The following is a 21,340-nucleotide window of genomic DNA, read 5'->3' as shown; positions in this document are numbered from 1 at the left end:
AATTTGGATAGACAACAGGTGAATATTTTAGATACAACAGTTTACAAAACCCAAAATAAACTAGCAACAAAAGTGTTTTTTAAAGAAACAGATACTCATATCTTATTACGCATAAATAGTTTTCATTCCAGACATACCCATAAAAGTACAGTGAAACTTCAGTTCCTCAGTTTCGACAGGATATGCACTGAAAAAGAAGATTTTTATTACCCACAAAAACATTATATAAGAGGTTATGTGAGGACACTACTAAGATCGATACAAGTAACTTATAAGCAACAGACCAAACAGAATGAAGATAAAATTCTGATTGGTTCTACATATAATAAAGAAATAAATAGGATTATTAGAATTAATTTCAATCAAATGCAACAACAGAATAACATATTGAAAGATTATGGATTGGTTGCGGCCTGCCAAAGGAACAAAAGCCGTAGAGATTTATTAGTGAGAAGTAAAATTAAAAATATAGATTATGAAGATTCAAAATCATTTTATATGAAATACTGGGATTATTTAAGGATTGTAAAAAAAAAGGAAAATATAAGATTAGGAACGAAAAACCTCAACATCGGTTTTTGGATACTATGAGTTGTGTATATTATATTAAGTGCATTCATTGTTCTATGGTTTATATAGGGGAGACTAAAAATAGATTGAAACTGAAGCTGACACAACATTTAATAAATATGAAAGGTGTAACATACCTTTGATCATACACTTTGATAGAGTGGAATAAAATACCGTAGAATAGGTATTTTGGAGACACAACCTGACTGGACATTTACGAAATGGTGAAAGTGTTTCAAGTATTTCTTCAATTTACAGAGTAGGAAGAAAAGTGCATGATATAAAATGTGATGCTGACAAAACTGAAAAATGTGTTGGAAAATGTAATTATTAATGTTAATGTCCTTCTGTATTGTAATTTTCTTTTTAAATTCTGTTATGTTTTGTTAATATATTCTGATGTGCAGGCAGCTTGTGATATGCTCTGCGGGAGCAGAAAGGGTGGGAATGCTGCAAGTGAAGGGATTGGGGGAACAGCTTCTGTTCTGTAAGGGGTGGACACGGCACTTAGGAGATGACTGACAGCAAAAGTTAGGAGAAAAACGAAGGTGCAGGTGAAGGAAGTTTTAAGTAGGGATGCAGGAGAAAATAAGCAGTATTTGTGATATAGAGAAAAAAAGAATGTAAGTGGCAGGAGATAAACTGAATTGTAGGGAAAGCTTGATTTTATTGTTTTGGAGGTATGCCTCGTAACCCAGAAAACAGATCATAAAACAGGGCACTGTTTGTTACGGAACAAGGGCTCCAAATTAAAGAGTAGAAAATCTCCAGTACCTCTGAGTTGTATTTGCTTATTGTTCTGGTTGTTACAATATTATATGGATTAATTAATTGCAAGGAGTAGAGTTGGCGAAGGTGGATGAGTTTAAATACTTGGGATCAACAGTACAGAGTAATAGGGATTGTGGAAGAGAAGTGAAGAAGAGAGTGCAAACAGGGTGAAATGAGTGGAGAAGAGTGTCAGGAGTGATTTGTGACAGACAGATATCAGCAAGAGTGAAAGGGAAGGTCTACATGACGATAGTTAGACCAGCTATGTTATAGGGGTTGGAGACGGTGGCACTGACCAGAAAGCAGGAGACAGAGCTGGAGGTGGCAGAGTTAAAGATGCTAAGATTTGCATTGGGTGTGACGAGGATGGATAGGATTAGAAATGAGTACATTAGAGGGTCAGCTTAAGTTGGACGGTTGGGAGGCAAAGTTAGAGAGGGGAGATTGCGCTGGTTTGGACATGTGCATAGGAGAGATGCTGAGTATATTGGGAGAAGAATGTTAAGGATAGAGCTGCCAGGGAAGTGGAAAAGAGGAAGGCCTAAGAAAAGGTTTATGGATGTGGCGAGAGGGGACATGCAGGTGATGGGTGTAACAGAACAAGATGCAGAGGACAGAAAAATATGGAAGAAGATGATCCACTGTGTCGATCCCTAACGAGAGCAGCCGAAAGAAGAAGAAGTTAAAACATTAAAAGTTATATTATATTTTGTTAATATAGTTTTGTTTTGTAAACAAGTACATCTGTTCAATAAACTAGTCTACTGAATCCATCCATTCATTATCCAGCCTGCTATATCCTACTACAGGGTCACGGGGGTCTGCTGGAGCCAATCCCAGCCAACACAGGGGGCAAGGCAGGAAACAAACCCCAGGTAGGGTGCCAACCCACTGCAGAGTCTACTGTATATCATTTTTAAAGTAGCTGTTCTGTTATTCATCTTTTCTCTTATCTGTCATAGCACTCAGTCCCGACCCCTGACGGATAATCAAGGTTTTTCTGTATTAGGAAAAATAAAGAAAGATAATGGATAACAAACTAAATACAAGATATCTTAAAGGTTTAAATTTAAAGTATAAATGAGATTATTGAATAGAAGATTAAAGAATTAGAATCCTAAAATATGTATGCTATATAAGAACTTAAATAATTACAATAACAAGATATGTATCTGTGACATTTATAGATACTTACCTTTTGTCTCTCTTTTGTTTTCCTTAATTTTTCTCTTTTTATTTTGGAACATTTTATTTTGATTCTAATCCTGAAAAAGAAAGAAAATAAATCTATACTTACCTGGGAATAATGGAAATTATCGGATGCTATATAATGTGTCTTTGTTTTATTTTATTAATTTTGTAAGGGTCTTAAACAAATATATTGTAAATAGTGGTGTATAAAATGGTGTATAACAAGTATTAAATTCAAATGAAATGAATTCACTTTTAATTTGATAACATTCCTCCACATAGGTACATACATCCTTTGCATCTGTATACTTTCATTAAAAGCTATTTTTTTGACTGAACTTTTTACATGCTTCTGAGCTAAAAAATGAAACCTTAAATAACATGTTTACATGTTGACTTCTGAAACAGAATTCCTCATCAGTCCTGTCAGGTAGGTTCTGTCTTGGTGTTCCTTTCAGGAAACAGTGGTCAATAATCAGACATATAGTCAACACTACTATGTCACAACATCGAAGATACCCCTTCTGTACAGATTTAGCATGTTCATTTTGTGTTCCTGTTAGTTATCTTTAAGTGATCTGGTTTACTTCCATATTCCAAACATGTGCGTGTTAACTAATTGGTCACTTGAAATTGGCCTAGAATGAGTGAGAATGAGAGTATGGTTCATGGTTCTCTGAGATGGACTGGTATTATATGTGCCCAAATTTCTGCCCTGTCATTCACGACACATTCAGCTGGCTGGAGCTACTACCATGTCATCCTTCCTCATACTTCTTGATCTCTTCTCCATCTGTAACATAGTTAATCATCATATCCTCCATGCCACCCCGTCTAACCTAGGCATCAATGGGGCAGCACTCAAATAATTTGAATCCTACCTCTTGAGCAGAGTCTACCGTGTGTCCTGTTGGGGAGAGATGTTAAGGGTGCATCAGGCACATACAGAGGTGCATCAAGGATTAGTGTTAGGTTTTCTAATTTTTCCTTTGTACAATACCTCACTAGGTCTGATGACAATCTATTCGACTGGATGATATTAATGATATGGCAATAATGCACAGCTGCACCTGTCATTCCCTCCAGAGAACTAGACAGTCTCAGCTAGAATCTTGGAATGTCTCACAACATCTCCAGTTCAGCCTCCCAAAGATGGACCTCCTTGTTATCCTGGCCAGTGTGTCTATTCAACAACCCAACTGTGCTCAGCTTGATTCATTATCACTAAGACCTGCCATGTCAGTACACAACCTTGTGGTGATGATCAATGACCAGCTATATTTCACTGACCACATTCCAAAAGTGTCTTGTTCAACAGATTCAACCTCGCAGCTTTGATTAAAGACACGAAGGAGAGGACCCCATCGGCAAAGATCTTCATTTCGGATCCACTACCTCACGTCAGATGATCCAACGAGTACTACAGTCGTCTGCTAGGATTGAGCAACTGGCTACAGGGTTTCTGCAAGAAGCAGGACGTCGGTTTCATCAACAATTGGAATCTCTTTTTGGAAAGGCCGTGTTTCTTCAAGCGAGATGGCCTGCATCCGAACAGTTTCGGCACCCGGATCCTCTCCGAAAACATATCTAAGGTAATTCGTTTATCTTGACTATCGATCTCTGCTCTTAACCGCTTTCAAAATGATACTGTTGTGCTAGGACACAATAAGTGTCTAATAGAATCTTCCGTTAAAGTGCACAACATTAATACTGTAATAAGCAATCTCAATGCACGTAGAAAATCTAGGCAATACGGAATAAACTCCAATAATCTAATTAAAATTACTATTTTAGAGGAACAATGTATTAAAACTATAAAACAGATCACAGACTAAACAAAAATACACACAGAGTGCGCTAATAAAATAATTTAGTTCCTATTCCAAATATCAATAACGCACATAGTATTCATCTCTGCACCTCGAAACATTAAATATGGCACTATTAAATGTTAGAGCTTTAACTAACAAAAGGTGTTTTATCAACGATCTTATTAGTGATAGAAAAATAGATTTTATTGCACTAAGTGAAACGTGGCTTAACTCAGATGGCGCGGCTGTTTTAATCGAATCTGCCTCCGGATTACAGTTTTACTCGTGCAGACCGCCAGGGAAAAGGGGCGGATTGGCAAACATTTACTCGAGCCGATTAAAATGTAAAGATGTCAGTTTTGGTAAGTTCAAGTCCTTTGAGTATCTCGCCGTTGTTATCATGGAGATTCTCAAGTTCTAGTATTATCCGTGTATAGACCTCCAAATTCAACGCTCTTTTTGAGGAATTCTCTGACTTAATGTCAATTTTAATTACTAACTATGACACACTCTAATAGTTGGCGACTTTAATTTTCATATAGATAATCAGTGTGATCTAAAAGTAAAAGAATTTATGAACCTCCTGGATTCTTTTGATTTGAGACAACTCATAAATCAGCCTACACATAAAGCAGGTCATACGTTAGACTTAGTGATTACTAAAGGACTGAAAGTTGATATAAAACAGATCATTGATATTGGTCTATCAGACCATTTTCTTCTACTTTTAATATAGAAATAATGATAAAAACACTCATGAGAAGCATATTGTTAAAAAACGCTTCTTTGACTCATCAGCAGCTTTAAAACTTACAAACATTCTAAGCAATCAGTCCGTTTATAGTGCCAGCTATAATAGCGAGGATAATGTAAATAGTAAGGTGGAAAGATTTAATACTAAAGTGAGAGCTGCTGTTGACATAGTTGCACCTGAAAAGACAGTGAAAAATCTTCTAGCATTGTTATACCATGGAAGACCCAAAGAGTGTCTGATTTAAAGAGAACATGCCATAGAGCTGAGCGTAAATGGAGGAAGACTAAACTTACTATCCACTATGAAATATTAAAAGTCAAAATAACAGAATACAATAACACTGTCCGTCTTGAGAGCGCTGCTATTTCTCTAAGATTATAAATAACAATGCTAGTAATCCCAGAGTCTTATTTTCTACAATTGATAGCCTACTAAACCCAGGTAACTCAAAGGAATGCCTCCTAAGTACTTCCAGTGAAACCTGTGAGGCTATGCTGTATTTTTCAATCAAAAAATTAATGATATTAGAAATAACATAGTATATCTCCCCAACACTAAGGATCCTCCTAAACCCCAGCATCCTGTTATAAACAAATTAAACTCTTTCACTAGGATAGATTTACCTGATTTACAAAAATAATATCTCAATTAAAACCCTCCACCTGCGTCCTTGACCCAATACCAACAAGGTTTTTCAAAGAAGTATCAGGCGTGCTAATTGATAATGTTCTGACATAGTAAATTCGTCATTAGATACGGGGTCTTCCCAGACTGTCTTAAGACTGCTGTAGTTAAACCCCTACTTAAGAAACATAATCTTGACCCCTCGCTCTTGAAAATTTTAGACCCATCTCTAACCTGCCTTTCTTAAGTAAAGTTCTGGAGAAGGCAGTCATTATGCAGTTAAATGACCACCTAAATAAACATGCTATTCTTGATAAATTTCAGTCGGTTTTAGAACAAATCACAGCACAGAAACTGCACTTGTTAAAGTAGTAAATGATTTGGGTGAATGCAGACAGAGGCCATTTATCTGTTCTCATCCTCTTAGATCTGAGTGCTGCATTTGACACCATTGATCACAATATTCTTAGAAATCGCCTTAGTCAATGGGTGGGCCTCTCTGGCAGTGTCTTAAATTGGTTTGAAACCTACCTGACAGGGAGAAAATTTTTGTTAGTTGTGGTAATTACAACTCAAGACACATGATATCCAATATGGTGTTCCACAAGGCTCTATCCTGGGTCCGCTGTTATTCTCAATCTACATGCTTCCGTTAGGTCAGATTATCTCAGGGCACAACGTGAGCTACCACAGCTATGCTGATGACACACAGCTGTACTTATCAATAGCACCTGATGACCCCGATTCTCTTGATTCACTAACACAATGTCTGACTTGTATCTCAGAATGGATGAATAGTAACTTTCTCAAGTTAAATAAAGAGAAAACTGAAATCTTAGTGATTGCAATAATGGATACAATGAGGCTATTAGAAATAAACTGGATACATTAGGATTAAAAGTCAAGACGGAGGTAAAAAGCTTAGGGGTAATTGTTGACTGTAATCTGAATTTTAAATCACATATTAATCAGATCACTAGGACAGCATTTTTCACTTAAGAAACATAAGTAAAGTTAGACCTCTTATATCACTGAAAGATGCTGAGAAATTAGTTCACGCGTTTGTTTTCAGTCGACTAGATTACTGTAACGCACTCCTCTCAGGACTACCCAAAAAAGACATAAATCGTTTGCAACTAGTGCAGAATGCAGCTGCTAGAATCCTAACTAGGAAAAGAAAATCAACACATTCTCCAGTTTTGATGTCACTACACTGGTTACCTGTGTCATTCAGAATTGACTTTAAAATTCTGCTTATGGTTTATAAAGCCTTAAATAATCTGCCCCATCTTATATATCGGAATGTCTGACACCTTATATTCCAAATCGTAACCTCAGATCCTCAAATGAGTGTCTCCTTAGAATTCCAAGAACAAAACTTAAAAGAAGTGGTGAGGCGGCCTTCTGCTGCTATGCACCTAAAATCTGGAATAGCCTGCCAATAGGAATTCGCCAGGCTGATACAGTAGAGCACTTTAAAACACTGCTGAAAACACATTACTTTAACATGGCCTTTTTATAACTTCATTTTAATCGTAATTTAACTTAATCCTGATACTCTATATGTTCAATTCATCATAATAACTATTCATGGTGGCTCTAAAATTCGTACTGACCCCTACTCTCTCTTTTGTTTCTTTTTCCGGTTTCTTTGTGGTGGTGGCCTGCGCCACCTCCACCTACTCAAAGCTTCATGATGCTCCAACAATGATGGATGGATTAAAAGGCAGAAGTCTACGTGACCATCATCATCAAGTCCTTCCGTGAGAACCCTAAATCCAAAGAGGACTGTTTCATTTATGTTAGGTAGAATGCCCAGAGGGGACTGGGCGGTCTAATGATTTTATTTTTTTCTCCAGCCGTCTGGAGTTTTTTTTTTTTTCTGTCCCCCTGGCCATTGACCTTACTCTTATTCTATGTTAATTAGTGTTGACTTATTTTATTTTTCTTACCTGTCTTTTATTTTTCTATTCTTCATTATGTAAAGCACTTTGAGCTACTTTTTGTATGAAAATGTGCTTAATAAATAAATGTTGTTATTGTTGTTGCTATAACATCCACAACTTCAGACTATATCAGACAGAGTATGAAGCACAATTTCTGGTTCACGTGTTGGTCTTGTTACGTCTGGACTACTGCAATTCCGTAGTTTATAAATATTTTGTATGTCTTTACTTGTAAGTCAAACAAAGCAAATCTAATGGTGTCTTATTTCATTGATATGCTTTCATGTCTAACCAACCCATGAGTCTTTAGGACTGACTTCGGAAGTGAACATTATGGCAAGGTTTGGAGAATTGTGATTCTCTTCAGGACATATTCTCTCAATCAAACCCCACAGGAAAGCCACCCTACCTAGCTGGCAAGCTTCACTCCACAAATGGTTTTTGGGGGCAGGTCTGAAAATAAGCCAGTAACTGCGGGATGTGTCTTACCAGAATTCTGTTGGTCTAAAGTTGTCTGTTTGGTTATGAATCAGAACCCATACTGTACCATGACTCCCTAGTGGCCATAGGATTTGAACAGGGAATGTATAAATTCGGTTTCTTTTAAACCGAAAAATACCAAGAAAAGAACAACACTCTGAAGAGCACAGCTCAGCAGTCATATTGAGACAGGCATGCGACCCATCCTGATGAAAGCTAGAAATGATAACTTAACTAGAGACATTTAAAGTAAGAACAAGTCCATGTGCCGCCTAAAACTACCCATCAACATTTATCAGGTTGTATGGTTGCTGGTATTAACTTGTACTATGCTTATTCATATTATTTTATGAATATCATAATAATAATAATAATTAATGTTAATATAATATAAAAGATATATATTTGTATAATATATATATAATGTGTAATATAATATAATACACTATAATATAATGTTACTTTTATAAATTATTAATGGTAATATTATGAATATTATACATTATTTAAAGTTGTAACTTAACTCCTGCTTGTCTTTTACTCTACCTAATTGCCTGAGGTTATAAATGTAGAAGAGAAGGTGGGAAGAAGTTATAAAGTGCAGTACCTTATGAACAGTGTTAAGTCTGTTGAATTTGAGGCATTCTAACAAAGGATACCTATTAAAAAATATGAAATGGGGAAAGTAGAGTAATATAGAACTCTACCAAGACAAAACAATTACCAAGTCACAAAATGTTGTGGCACATATTGAAAGAAATCAGCCAATGCAGGCACATGTCACTGCTCTCTTCAGGTGGCTACAATGGCTCCCTATAGCAGCATGTTTGAATTTCTTAATTCTTGTCTACAGAGTAGTCATTGGGTCAGCACTTGTATATGGAGGAACTCATGAGTTCCTGTGCTCATTTTTGCCCACTCAGATCTGAGTGGCATGAAGTCCCAATCCAGACCATTTTCATGCCAATGTGTTTAAGAAGTATTTCAAGGCTCTCTTTTTCTCTGAATATCTTTATAATTGATAATAGCTTTTATTGTGGTTTCTTGTAACTAAGGAAAGATGAACTTGTTTTGTGTTCTTTTGGGTTTAGAGCTCTTCACTTATGACGATCAATTTCGTAACCTTGACCTGCAACACTTGTTTCAAAATCGTCTCCCAGTCTGAAGTTACTCTATTACGTTGGCCACACTTGTAAAGGGATTAAATAAATAAATGTAATTTAAATGTATGATATGCACATGAAGTTAAGCAGACACTGTACTTTGAACTAGCATGAGTCTGGGTGTAGATGCAAGTGGGACCTGCAATGGAATGGTGTCATGTCAAAGGTTGTTTTTGGAATTACATTTAGTGCAGCTGGGATAGGCAAAGACTCCTGGTAAACCCTAATAGCTTAAAGGGTATGAGGCTGTTATATTTCATATTTTCTTACTGATTAGTTCAAACTGTCTTAGATATACTACACTATAGTATATTTACAGTAAACTGACATAAAATTTGGACTGCAGTCATAAACAATTCTAATAAGTTACAGAAATAAAATTATTATAGATAAAACTCCTGGCCATGTTCAGTGGACTCAAATGTCTTTCTGTAATGTTCAAGTATTTAATCCTGCTAGGCAGGTCGTCCATGCATGGTTTTTTGTGAAAATGTTTCACGTGATTTAAAACTCATTACATTTACGTGCAGAGGGAGAATTAAAAAAACAAGCTTAGACAATGCATCTAATTAACAGTCCTAATTGTTAATATTATAGAGCACTAAAGTGTTTAAGGGAGAAGTCATTGGAGGCGGTCTTTTCAAAAGACACAGGGGATCTGGCAAAAAAAGATAATGGAAGCAATATAAATGTTAACAAAAGTTTTGGCTTTCCATTTGAAGAATTTTAAATGATGTTGTAATAAAGCAAAACAAATCTCTTTTAGTGAGTGAATGAAAAGCAATGAAGCAGAAAAAAAATGTAATCACAGCACAGTTTACAAATATTTTTGAAAAATGTGGAGCACAAAGATATGTGAAAAAATAAAAGAACAAATACTGCAGGATTGTGTGCAAGCGTGGGTTGACTTAAACTGTCCACTGACTGCCATCTCATTTAGACAACCAAAATACACTTTTATAAAATATTTTTTTGATGCGAGAAGCAAAGCTTCTCTTTAAATCCATACGCAAGAAGTGATACCTTTGCTTTTGAAAACTGCATGATATGCACAGCATAAATTTTGGAAATGGGCATATTTTAGAAAAAAGGAATATCTGCCTCTTGGTGGCATGATTCCACAGCAAGTCAGAAACCTGAACCGTGTCAGAGCTGGCACAGTCTCAAGAACACTATAGTTTCACCTCCTCAAGAAAACTGCTACTCTTTAGAGAGTAAAAGCTAAATATATCTTCTTGTAAGTAATGATACGTTTTCTGTTTGCTTAGAGTAGTTAGGTCTATTAACAGAACATCATTTATATAGCTGTCATTTTGAAATGTAAAATTATTTTTAATGTAAAACTTTCTGGCAGAGGACAGTAGGCTGTGTGGCGTAATATCTTGATGTGTGAAGCTATTTATTCCCCTTTGTTCTGACCACAGCCTTTGACCATCACTGCAGTCCAGCAGCCCTATACATGATGATGAGCACGATGTTGTTTGAGAAATGAGTTATGATAGCTTTGTTCCATATATATCTTATATAACCTATAAACTATGCAACCAAGAAACATACAAGGAAATTCTACAGAAATAGTTAATTTAATGTAAGGTGAAAGCAAATCCACATGATATGAAATGTGTTTAGTTAAATTTCATCAAAGTTTCAACTCTAAACCTGACACTTCATTTAAGCAAAGAAGACATTGAAATTCTCTTTTTTTCTGTTTTCTTTTTTTAATTATGTATCAATTTTCTTTTCTTTGAAATCTTACTGACTGCAAAATAATATTCAAGGTTATAAAGAGCCGATATCATTTGTCTTGATTTAATCTGTTACATCAACAAAAGCTGAAATTTCAATAAGGCTGTGTAAATCTTTGATATTCACATGTGTGTATTAAAATAATAAGAGAGAAGTTGTTTTTTGTATGGCGCTTGTGCAAATTGTGTTTAAAAGCTTTTGTAAAGGTAATTATATGTAATAAAACCTTTTATATAAAACTGGGCCTTGTGTCTGTGAGGTTGTATCTGGGATTTGGGATGCTGCAATGTTATTACCCTGTTGAAACACAGCTGCCCTTCAGAAACTCCATCTTAAACAGTACTTCAATGAGAAACAAACACACTTTTACCTGTCCCATTTGCGGGATCAGCTGCAGGCTTACCATGTAACATGCTTCTTGCACGATGTTTAGAACATTTAAAAGACCGAGCCCCAGCCAACCTAACAGCTCACTCTCCTGTTCTCCTGCTCCTGCTTCTTTTGTAACTTCTGAGCCGTTGAACCCACTTGATGAGGAGGACTTTGTGTTCTTTTGTCCTGAAGTGGGGAGCTGGACTGCCACATTTGACAGCTACATTCTGTATACTTTTCTGCTGTTGACAAACCACTTATGGATAAGGTCTTGTGTTTGTATCTGCCAGTTCAGCAATAAAGATTTTATTTCTTGGAAACCTGTTCCCTCTCGTAGTCTCTTGTACAACTTTCTGACCCAAGCTTGACTATACAGTATATTTTTCTTGACTATATATATTACAAAGAGTATGCGACACATGTTTCGCCCTTATTTGACAATAAAACATGTAACATTCTATGATCTGCTTCTTGCAACTGAGAGGGTGTGGCGGATGTTTGCCAACTGTCAGACCAACCACATACGTTACCTGGTAGGTAACGACCCATACAATCAGATCGGGACTGAGACTACGGATGCTATGAAAGTAATTACTCCGATCTCCAGGCTGTCAAATAAACAAACCACATGCCATGGCACAGCGTAAAGGAGCTTCATATCTGACGCTGATGTCTGAAGTTCGATCCTCGCGAGAGGTGCAGTGGAGTGTGTATGCCTGATGAGCCCAAATAAGGGCGGTGGAGTGGTGGATCTGATGCTAGGGAGCTGCAACAGCAATCTGAAGGTTACTGGTTTAAATCCTATAAATGCCAAAATGCCAGAAGTGATTCCACTCCATTGGACCCTTGAGCAAGGCCCTTAAACTGCCATTGCTCTGTCCTGAGTATGATATTAACTTTCATCCAGTCCTGCAAGCAGGTCCTCCAAGTTGCAGGGAAAACTCGGGGATTGGAGGCAGGATTGTCACTCCAGCCACCGTAAAAAAACTCACACTGTTCCATTCCAATTGAACTAGAGTGGTACTGAGGTGTCACCCGTTGCATGGCTGCACTCGGGTCTTAATTTGGGATACTTAGTTGGTTTGTCATATGGTGGGTGTGGCAGTGCATGCTCCCAAACTCTCTCTCTCTCTCTCTCTCTCTCTCAAAAGCAGACACAAGAGTCATAAAAAGGTCTGGGGCAGCCACCCGTATAATATTCTCTGGCTGCAAATAGGTAAATTGCTAGCACTGATGTGCTCAGAACGGAGTCCAAAACAAAACTGATTAGGTTAGTCAAATATGGCAGGTTTAAAAGCCAGAAAAGGAAGTGAAGTCATAGGTTCATACCCGGATGTGACGGCATCAAAAGGGCTGGAACAGGAAGTCCCTTTGGTAGTGAGTTATTCACCAGAAGTGACATCGTCCAAGGATCCAGAACCGGAAGTGATGTCATTAGAGCCAGGTGGAATTTCCCGTGAACGATCTGAAGGAAAGTGAGAAAAAAGGTCAGTGTACTCCGCCAACCCCTGGTCTGGCGTGGAATTACTCTGATTTAGACCCTTTAGCTGCCTCCCATGTGCACATGTGTAAAAATATATATATATAGTTTGGCTGCATCTCCCTACTTGATCAGGGGTCTTGTCATTTCCCAATTTCTCTGAAATGTTGCATATGCATGGGTCAGAGTCGCTGTTAATATACACATGCTTCCCCCATCGAGTTTTTTTTTTTACGTACACACATTTTAAGCTTCTTTTTGCACATATGCAAGTTATATAAATGAGGTTCCTGGAAAGTATATTCTTTTTTTTCAGGTTGACAGGGCAAAACATAGAAATTTCCTTTGTTCTTTATTACAGAACCAGAAATCCTCTTCTGCTGGCATATCTTTAAGATTGGAAAAGAATATAATGTTTCTGTTGGAAAGAAAAGGCAACAACTTTGAAAAGTAAAAGACTTATTTGTAGTCAAATTGGCCCTGCGGTGCCAAGTCTTATGAAGAATAATTATTTTGTTGCATTTTTTATCTTCTGCCTTGTATAGGTTTAGGGAAAAGTTGGCTGACAGCAAATAATATGATATGCTACCACAGTGGATAGAGAAATAAGAATATATTCTGTACCACAATGGAATGACCTCCCTTGGTTTAGAAAAAAATAAGCTCTCATTTGTTGATTTGATTAAACTAATCCAATAAAATCACAGGTACCACAGTGATATGCTAGAGTATATATATAGCTAGTGACTATAGAATGTGTCATTTAGCTTTCTGGGATGAATATGACACTAAATACAGCAAAAACGGCAATCTAGCTGACTCAGACAAATTCAATGTAAAGAATTTGCTTGTTAAATGGGACTTGACTGGCAATTCAAAATTCTGCATCAACTATTTTGGTTCAAGTAAGGTCTTACCCAGTATTCACCAGTCTGAATATGGAATAAAAGTATCTTATGTAAGAGAATAGTTTGAGTGGTGGCCACATTAATATAACTCCTTAATCTAAAAGCCAAGAATGACTAGAGAAGTAATATTACCCATCCAAACAAGAGGGTCTTCTCTTATAATAGGTAGCATACCCCTGCTATTTCTAATTGACTGATGGATATAAAAGTTTCCCAAAATACAAAAGTGACAAAATTACGTCCCAAAATATTCCCTGCAATAGATTGCTATTACTTATAGACTTGTTTCGTGTTTTCACGTGTTGCTGACAGATTCCCATAACCCTGTCTTAGAAAAAGAAGGTTCAGAATATAGGATGTCCACCAAAAATATATTTTCTGTGGTTTACTGTGCTTTTGTTTTGTCATTTAATATGTTTTAGGTGTTGATTAATTCAGAAAAAGATTGCTTTTTACAAATTTTATTGTAAGCTTGGTGTATCTTCAAACCTATGGTCTAAAGAGGCCCAAATTGATTTTTTTTTTTTGCCATTAGACTAAATACCATGTTTAAAACATTGCTCATTATCAAAAATACTCCATTTACACCATGAAACCTGGCAATGGCAGCATCCAGCTACAGTGGTGCTTCTCTGCAGCAGGTTCTGGAGGTCTTGTGAGAAAAAAACCAAGGAAATTCTGGAGAAAAACATGATGCAGTGTGCAAGAAATTGTGGAAAAAATTTGTTTTTCAGCAAGTCAACGACCCCAAGTGTAAAGCCAAAGCTACTCAGGAATGGCTTAAAAACAACAATGTTAATGACCTTAAGTGGCTGAGACAGGGTCCAGATCCCTGTTCAGTTCAGAGTTCATGGCTGGACTCAAAAAAAGCCTCCTCACTCACAATCCCCATGGAACCCGACAAAGCTTGAGCAATTCTGCAAAGAACAATGGAGAAAAATGGCACTGTCCAGATGTGTAAAGCTTTAGAGATCTGTACACACAGACTTGATACTATCATGGCTGCCAAAGGAGCAACTACCAAATAATGACTTGAAAGGGGTGAATATTTATATAATCAATTATTTAGTGTTTTGTATCTGAAATTCAGTTACTAAATGTACTTTGCAAAGATCTGTTTTCATTTTGCCATTAAAGAGTATGTTCTGTTAATCAGTGTCAGAAAATACAAATTAAATATACAGTGATTCAGTGTTGTATAACAGTAAACAGAGAAAACATCTAAAGAGTGAATACTTTTCATAGGCACTGCATATACACATCTTTTTTCTGTATTTACTTGAACATATTGCCTAAATATTCCCTCTCTTATCCTCTCTGATCTGCTTTAACTGAAAAATGCATAACCACCTATAGTAAATCCCCTTCTTTATGTAATTAAACCATGATTTCATTACTTCATTGCTCCTATAATTCCAACATAATCATCTAACCAGGCTCTAGCAGCTCAAAGATGGCCAGGTCTCTCTGACAGTGGCTATGTCCTCTCCTTTGAATGGTCTTCCCTATGTTGCTCTCTCGTGGATAGAAGGAAGAGACTAACCTTCTGCCAGTCTTCCATGAAGTCACCCTTAAATAGGCAACAAGCCACAACCTGCTTTCGTAGCTAACAGCAGTGTGTTGCCACATTGGGTAGGAGGTTTTACAGCCCATGGCTTTAAATTTAGAAGTTCAGGTGTTTCTACATCACCTATACCCTTAGGGAATATTGAATGTTTCCATCCAAGCTAAAGCTGTATTTTCTTATTATATATTTGGATGACATGCAGTATTGACCAAGGTGACTTACACATTCAAGATTAAGCTGAATTGCTTATATATGTTTTGGTTTTTTTTTCTTTTAAATTGCCACACAGTAGAGTGAGTGACTTGTGCAAGGTGACACAATGAAGGAGAGGTAGAAACTGAAGTAGTAGCCTTAGGGATTAAAGACCAATGCCTTGATTACTGCACAACACCCTTCTACTTCTGGAACTGCTGCATCGTTTCTGGATTACCTAGTACACCCACTCACTCAGCAATACTTTTATTTCAATACTGTCTTGTCCGGCTGCATTAACCCATCATTAAGGGTAACTCTTTCCTCCAGAGTTCTTACATGGAGCTGTCGTTGGTCCTGCAATATCCTGGTGGTGCATGTAGCCCCAGCAGTTAGGAAAAGCAAAAGCATCAGTTCAGCTCTACTATAAAATTATAACAAGAAAAAAACAAAAAGCTATTAAAAAATAATTTTGAAGGTCTCTTTAATTAGTATGTATCAAATCAAAGTACTTCACAAATAATGGTTTTATTTACATAGTATAATATTTACACTTTATTTATATAATTTAAACTAGGGGGCTTTGCCCACTCCTCAGTTTGCTCGCCTACCACTGTTTTTGGTTTTCCGGATACACACTTTTAAGATTTTGTTTTTCTTTGAATTGTTGCTATATCATTAGTTTCACTTTTATTTCAGAAGTTCTGTAAAAACAATATTTGGAATCTTTCTAGTCCCAATATGCTGAATCTTTTAAATGAGGTCAGTGAGACATGTGTTTAATGACATTGCACCATAATTCAGGATAGGTTTCTCTGTTTGGAATTTCAGCACAGACAAAACGATGAAGTTTTGGCTTACATAAAACCTTTAGGAGTAAGTGATGATCATATATTAGAGTCTCCTGCAGTTTAATGTTATTTCAATTCCTGGCTAATCAGATGCATTTTATAGTATGAAGCTGCCTCAGTACTGTATATACTTGGCATTGCTGAAGGTGCCAATGCTAAAGTACAGTGAACATTTGTGGCATAATAATACAGAAAGTGAAGGTAAATAGTAAGATACTGTACATACAGAACATGAAGTGATGCCATTTTGGTAAATCCTCAAAATAAGTTTACATCTCTATGATATCACAAAATTTTGCTGAAAAATTTATAATTCAGAATAATTCACAAAGAGGTAGAGATATTTGTTTTTCCAAAACAAGTTATGTACCCTTTATTTTAAAATGTATTATTAACATGTTAAATACTTCAGAGAGATGTAATAACAACATTTTGAGTTACCGTTACATTTTAATTAGTAAAGACGTATACAGTGACTAATAAAAAGAAAAAAAAAAACGTTTATTTTAATTATATTCATACGACAAGTGGATTTATTCAGATCATCTCTTTTTAGATTCCAAGGGACATTTTAATGACATGCAATTATCTATATTATATTTAACAGCTCCCACATTTTTAAATTGTCTTGCCTTGCTCCCTCATGGAAATGTTTTTTTTTTCTTCTACTTCATGCACTGATATCTTTTCTAAATTGTTCCTGTATTGATCTGATCAGTAATTAGGAGCAGATGCTGGAGTGCATCTACAAGACTGCATTCTAGCACCCAATCAGTGAAATATTCATGAGTGATTAAATGAAAGGAAGAATAAGTGGTAAATGCAATTAGAGTCTTTTATATTTTATTTTTATTCCACTGATTTATGTAATTGCATGGTGAAGACAAGGAAATTCAAGCTGATTTTTTTTTTTGTAAAGATAAAGAAGTAACGAAGATGGAAAAGAACATTTGCTTAATTCAATCTAATAATAAACTAGTGTACTTGCAGAGTGCCCGTCATTATCTTTGGCTAGACCATTGTATTAGTTGCAAAAAGACTCTGCTTTAGTTGTCAGGAGAATGTCTGCTTGCTTTAGGCATCTATTACTAAACTAGACACACAAACACACTCTGTGATATTTTTCTGTGTATTTTCAGTAGTTGGCAACAATTTGAACCCTCTGTCTATAAGGCTCCTACAGTCTTTAGACTCAGTAAAAAGCCATTTTTTTATCGGAGACATTTCAAAAACGGTGCTGTGAACTACCCTATTATTATCTATGGAAATTGCTGGTTTGTCCTATTTTTGAACTCAGCATTCTCTACCCTTTACAAACTTACAGTAGTGCTAATCTGTGAGTTGTTTTACTGCCATGATTTACCTCAATTAGATTTTTAATAGAAAGACAGTTCATTGTTTTGTTTGAAGGTTTCCAAATAATGCAACCTTTTGTAACATTTCCAAACCTACTCAATATAGTTCATGGTCATGAAGGCTTTTCTGAGAGGAAAGCAGGAAACAGCTATAGACAAGATGCAGGCCACTGCAGCTTTCACTCACATATACACTCATGCAGGATCAATATGCAAAAAGCATTTAAACAAAACGGCACAATGTTAGAGTTTTGGGAAAAAAGAGTACCTGGAGAAAAAAACTTACAGGCCTTAAGAGAACGTGCAAACCAAATACACAACGATGAAGTATGGGATTTGAAACCAGGATGTTGGACCCTTGTGGTGCCAGCTTGAAAAATATTCTGATTAATTTATTTGTCAGAAATTTTTAATTGTGCTGTGTTAATGCTGTATTGGAGATGTACTGTAAGAAAGATAGTTTTAAAAGGTTGAGGAACAGGTATTGAAAAATAATAGCAATATACAGGCAATATAATTGAGCTGGAAAAATGTATGTTTGCACATAAATTGAAAATACATACAACATACATTTATGTAAAACAGAGACAAAAATAAAAATGAAATATGACAATTAAAAAAGAAATGCACAACACAAAAAAGTGAAAAGTAAACTTTGATAATTGATATTACATAGGTTTACATGCATCATGAAACAAAAGCTGGGGAAACAACCACATCCTTATCCCAGCGTAAAACCAAAAAAAAAAAACCACACTGGATTATATTCAGACTTTACACAGCATCTGTGAAAGGTTTTGGTTATTGCATTGCTGACAAGCATTCTGCAATGTGTACCACTCTTCAAATATTACTTTGTTGACCTCAAGCTGTTTGCATTGTCTTTTCTCTCACTTTTGTATATGTTGCATTAATATATAGGTAATATCTATAATTGATATTTACACTGCTTTTTACTTTGTTATACTTTTTATATTTTCTGTATGCTAGTATATTTTTATGTTTTCATTTCAATTATTGTAACTATAGGCAATATGAGTGGGTGCAGTTACACCATGTCCCATGGGGCTGAGGTGGCTCACAATGACTGTATTGTTGTTGTTAGGGTTTATTATTAATAATATTATAATTAATAATATTATTATAAATATTATTGATATCAGAATGAAAAGATTAAGGCTTGTGCCTCCTCCAGACCGTGAGGGGGAGTCCGTCCTGGTTATACGGGGGGCCACGGGTACAAGGCTTGGAAGCCCAGCCCTGTAGTGACCCATGGTCACCGCCAGGCGGCGCCCCGATGCCGGCTTTCCCCGTGGGGTCTTTGGCCGGGGATGGAGCCCGACCGGGACGCCTTGGAGGACCAGAGGAGGGCTTGTGCCTCCTCCAGACCGCGAGGGGGCGTCCGTCCTGGTTATGTGGGGGGCCACGGGTACAGGGCTTGGAAGCCCAGCCCTGTAGGGACCCGTGGTCACCGCCAGGCGGCGCCCCGATGCCGGTTTACCATGTGTGGTCTTTGGCCGGGGATGGAGCCTGGCCGGGATGCCTTGGAGGACCAGAGGAGGGCGTGTGCCTCCTCCAGATCGAGGGGGCGTCCGTCCTGGTTATGCAGGAGGCCGTGGGTAGACGGCTTGGAAGCCCAGCCCTGTAGGGACCCGTGGCCACCACCAGGCGGGCCCCAGTGCCTATTTATCCCTGGTGTGGCGGAAGTGCCGGGGGGAAGAGGACAGGAGGCGGCCAGGAACAAAGGCACAGAGACTGTGGGCCCTGGACTTTGGGGGATTCAGTGCCAGGGGCACTGGGGTTGTGTGAGTGCACGTGACTTTTTATATTGTAAATAGTGTAAATAAACAGTGTGTTGGGAACAAAATATGTTGTCCGTCTGTCTGTGCCGGGGCCAGCGTTCACAGTGGCGTAGTCGGCAGGATGCTCCGCCTGGTGCAAGGCGGGGACCTGCATCAAAAACAAATTTAGCAGGAGCGGCCCGTGTACAACCCCGAAGGAGCGTTTTGCCCCAGAAACCGCCGGCGGACAGCGGAATGGCTTTCCCCGGGTGCGGAGGAGGACCCGACATCGCCGGAGCGCAGCGGGCTCCGAAAGTCATGCTGTCGGGACGGACAGCCAGGCTGGCGTGACGACACAGAAGGCCACACCGAGGCAGGGGCCTCGGCATGACGGGATCCGGGAGGTGAGTGCCCTGCCCTGCAATCATCGGCCCTTCGGGGTCGGCCTTACCTTTATTTCCGCAGGGAGGGATGAACCGGATCCACGTTCGTGGCAGGAGCACGCCGGGCCACGGGCTGTCGGCAGCGCGGCGACGGCGGCAGCAGAGAAGGCTGCGGAATCAGAGCCGCTGCGGCTCAAGGAATCGCCGCAGCCACAACGCGGCGAGGAGGCACGTCTCCGCACTTGGAGCAGGGGAGGCAAGATGGCCGCGGGCCGGATGTTCCGCCCACTGACAGACACGGGGTTGGCTGGTGTGTCTGGTGTGCCCGCCGAGGATTGGATGGAGGCGGGACCTAGGAACGCCAATCTCGTGCCGAGATGAGACCCGATTGGGCCAGAGGGAGTGGCCCACAGGAGGCAGGCGTCAAGTGCAGCTGATGGACAGGTAAGCTCACTGACGTCTGTCTCTCTGTTTCCACCAGCGGCTCGGCGTGAGTCGGGGGGATCCCCTCGGTCTGCCGAGTCGCCGTTTTCACAGTTGTTGAGTGCTCTCGCTGTCCAGTTGGAGCAGCTGACGGGAAAGGCGGTCGCGTCGGAAAAGATGCCTTGGGAGACGGAGGATCGGCGTGGCGCTGAAACCGGAGGCCGGCAGAGCACGGCGGGGGTGGTGAGTATTACCGTCCCCGTAAAGCAAGTGGGGGGGTTAGCCGAACATGGCCGTGACTGTTTACGGGACGACCGGCTCCGAGTAGGCAATTTCCCAACAGCGGACGCGGCGGTGCAGACGGCTGACGAAGCTGGGAGATCGAACACGCAGGGGCTGGTAGGATCGGGGCTGCTGAGTGCCCTGGGTCCTAGCGCCCTGCGCTCCAAGCCCGCAGCTGTCTCCTGTCGCTCTGCCTGGACGCAGACGGGGCTGGATTTGAGCTTTTGCTGTGCTCACACCCAGACCATCAGAGCGTCCAAGAGAAGAAGGAGGAACCGAGGGGTGAATGCCGGTTCCTCCGATAGGAGAGGACGCGGCGCGGGGTGCGCGCGTCCGGAGAAGGGCCGTCCTCTGTGCGCGCAGAGAAAATCCCCTGGGCGGCTGGGCGAGCTGCCTGCGAGAGCGGTTCCGCAGACATCGTGGGGACGGGCATGGAACCTGCGGCGGAGGACTTCGGCAGGCAAGTTAGGGGCTGTCGGAAGGGGGCAGGAGCACTGTCGGTATGGAGACTGGCAGGACGCTCGGGGTGACTGTCCTGGCAGTGCTTCTGGCCCTCTGTTTCTTATTTCCACAGGCCCGAGGCCCCGACGAGCGCCAAGGCCGATGTCGTCAGGGACCTGCCCTCCTGGAACGGGCCGCTCCGCGGGAGAGCTCCACGCCGGGAGGCCGATGGTGGCCCAGCTGGGGGGG

This window comes from Polypterus senegalus, chromosome 6 (genome assembly GCF_016835505.1).
Source record: "Polypterus senegalus isolate Bchr_013 chromosome 6, ASM1683550v1, whole genome shotgun sequence".
NCBI classification, from domain to species: domain Eukaryota; kingdom Metazoa; phylum Chordata; class Cladistia; order Polypteriformes; family Polypteridae; genus Polypterus; species Polypterus senegalus.
The sequence above is the reverse complement of the archived record's forward strand: the minus strand, read 5'-3'. Positions refer to the sequence as shown.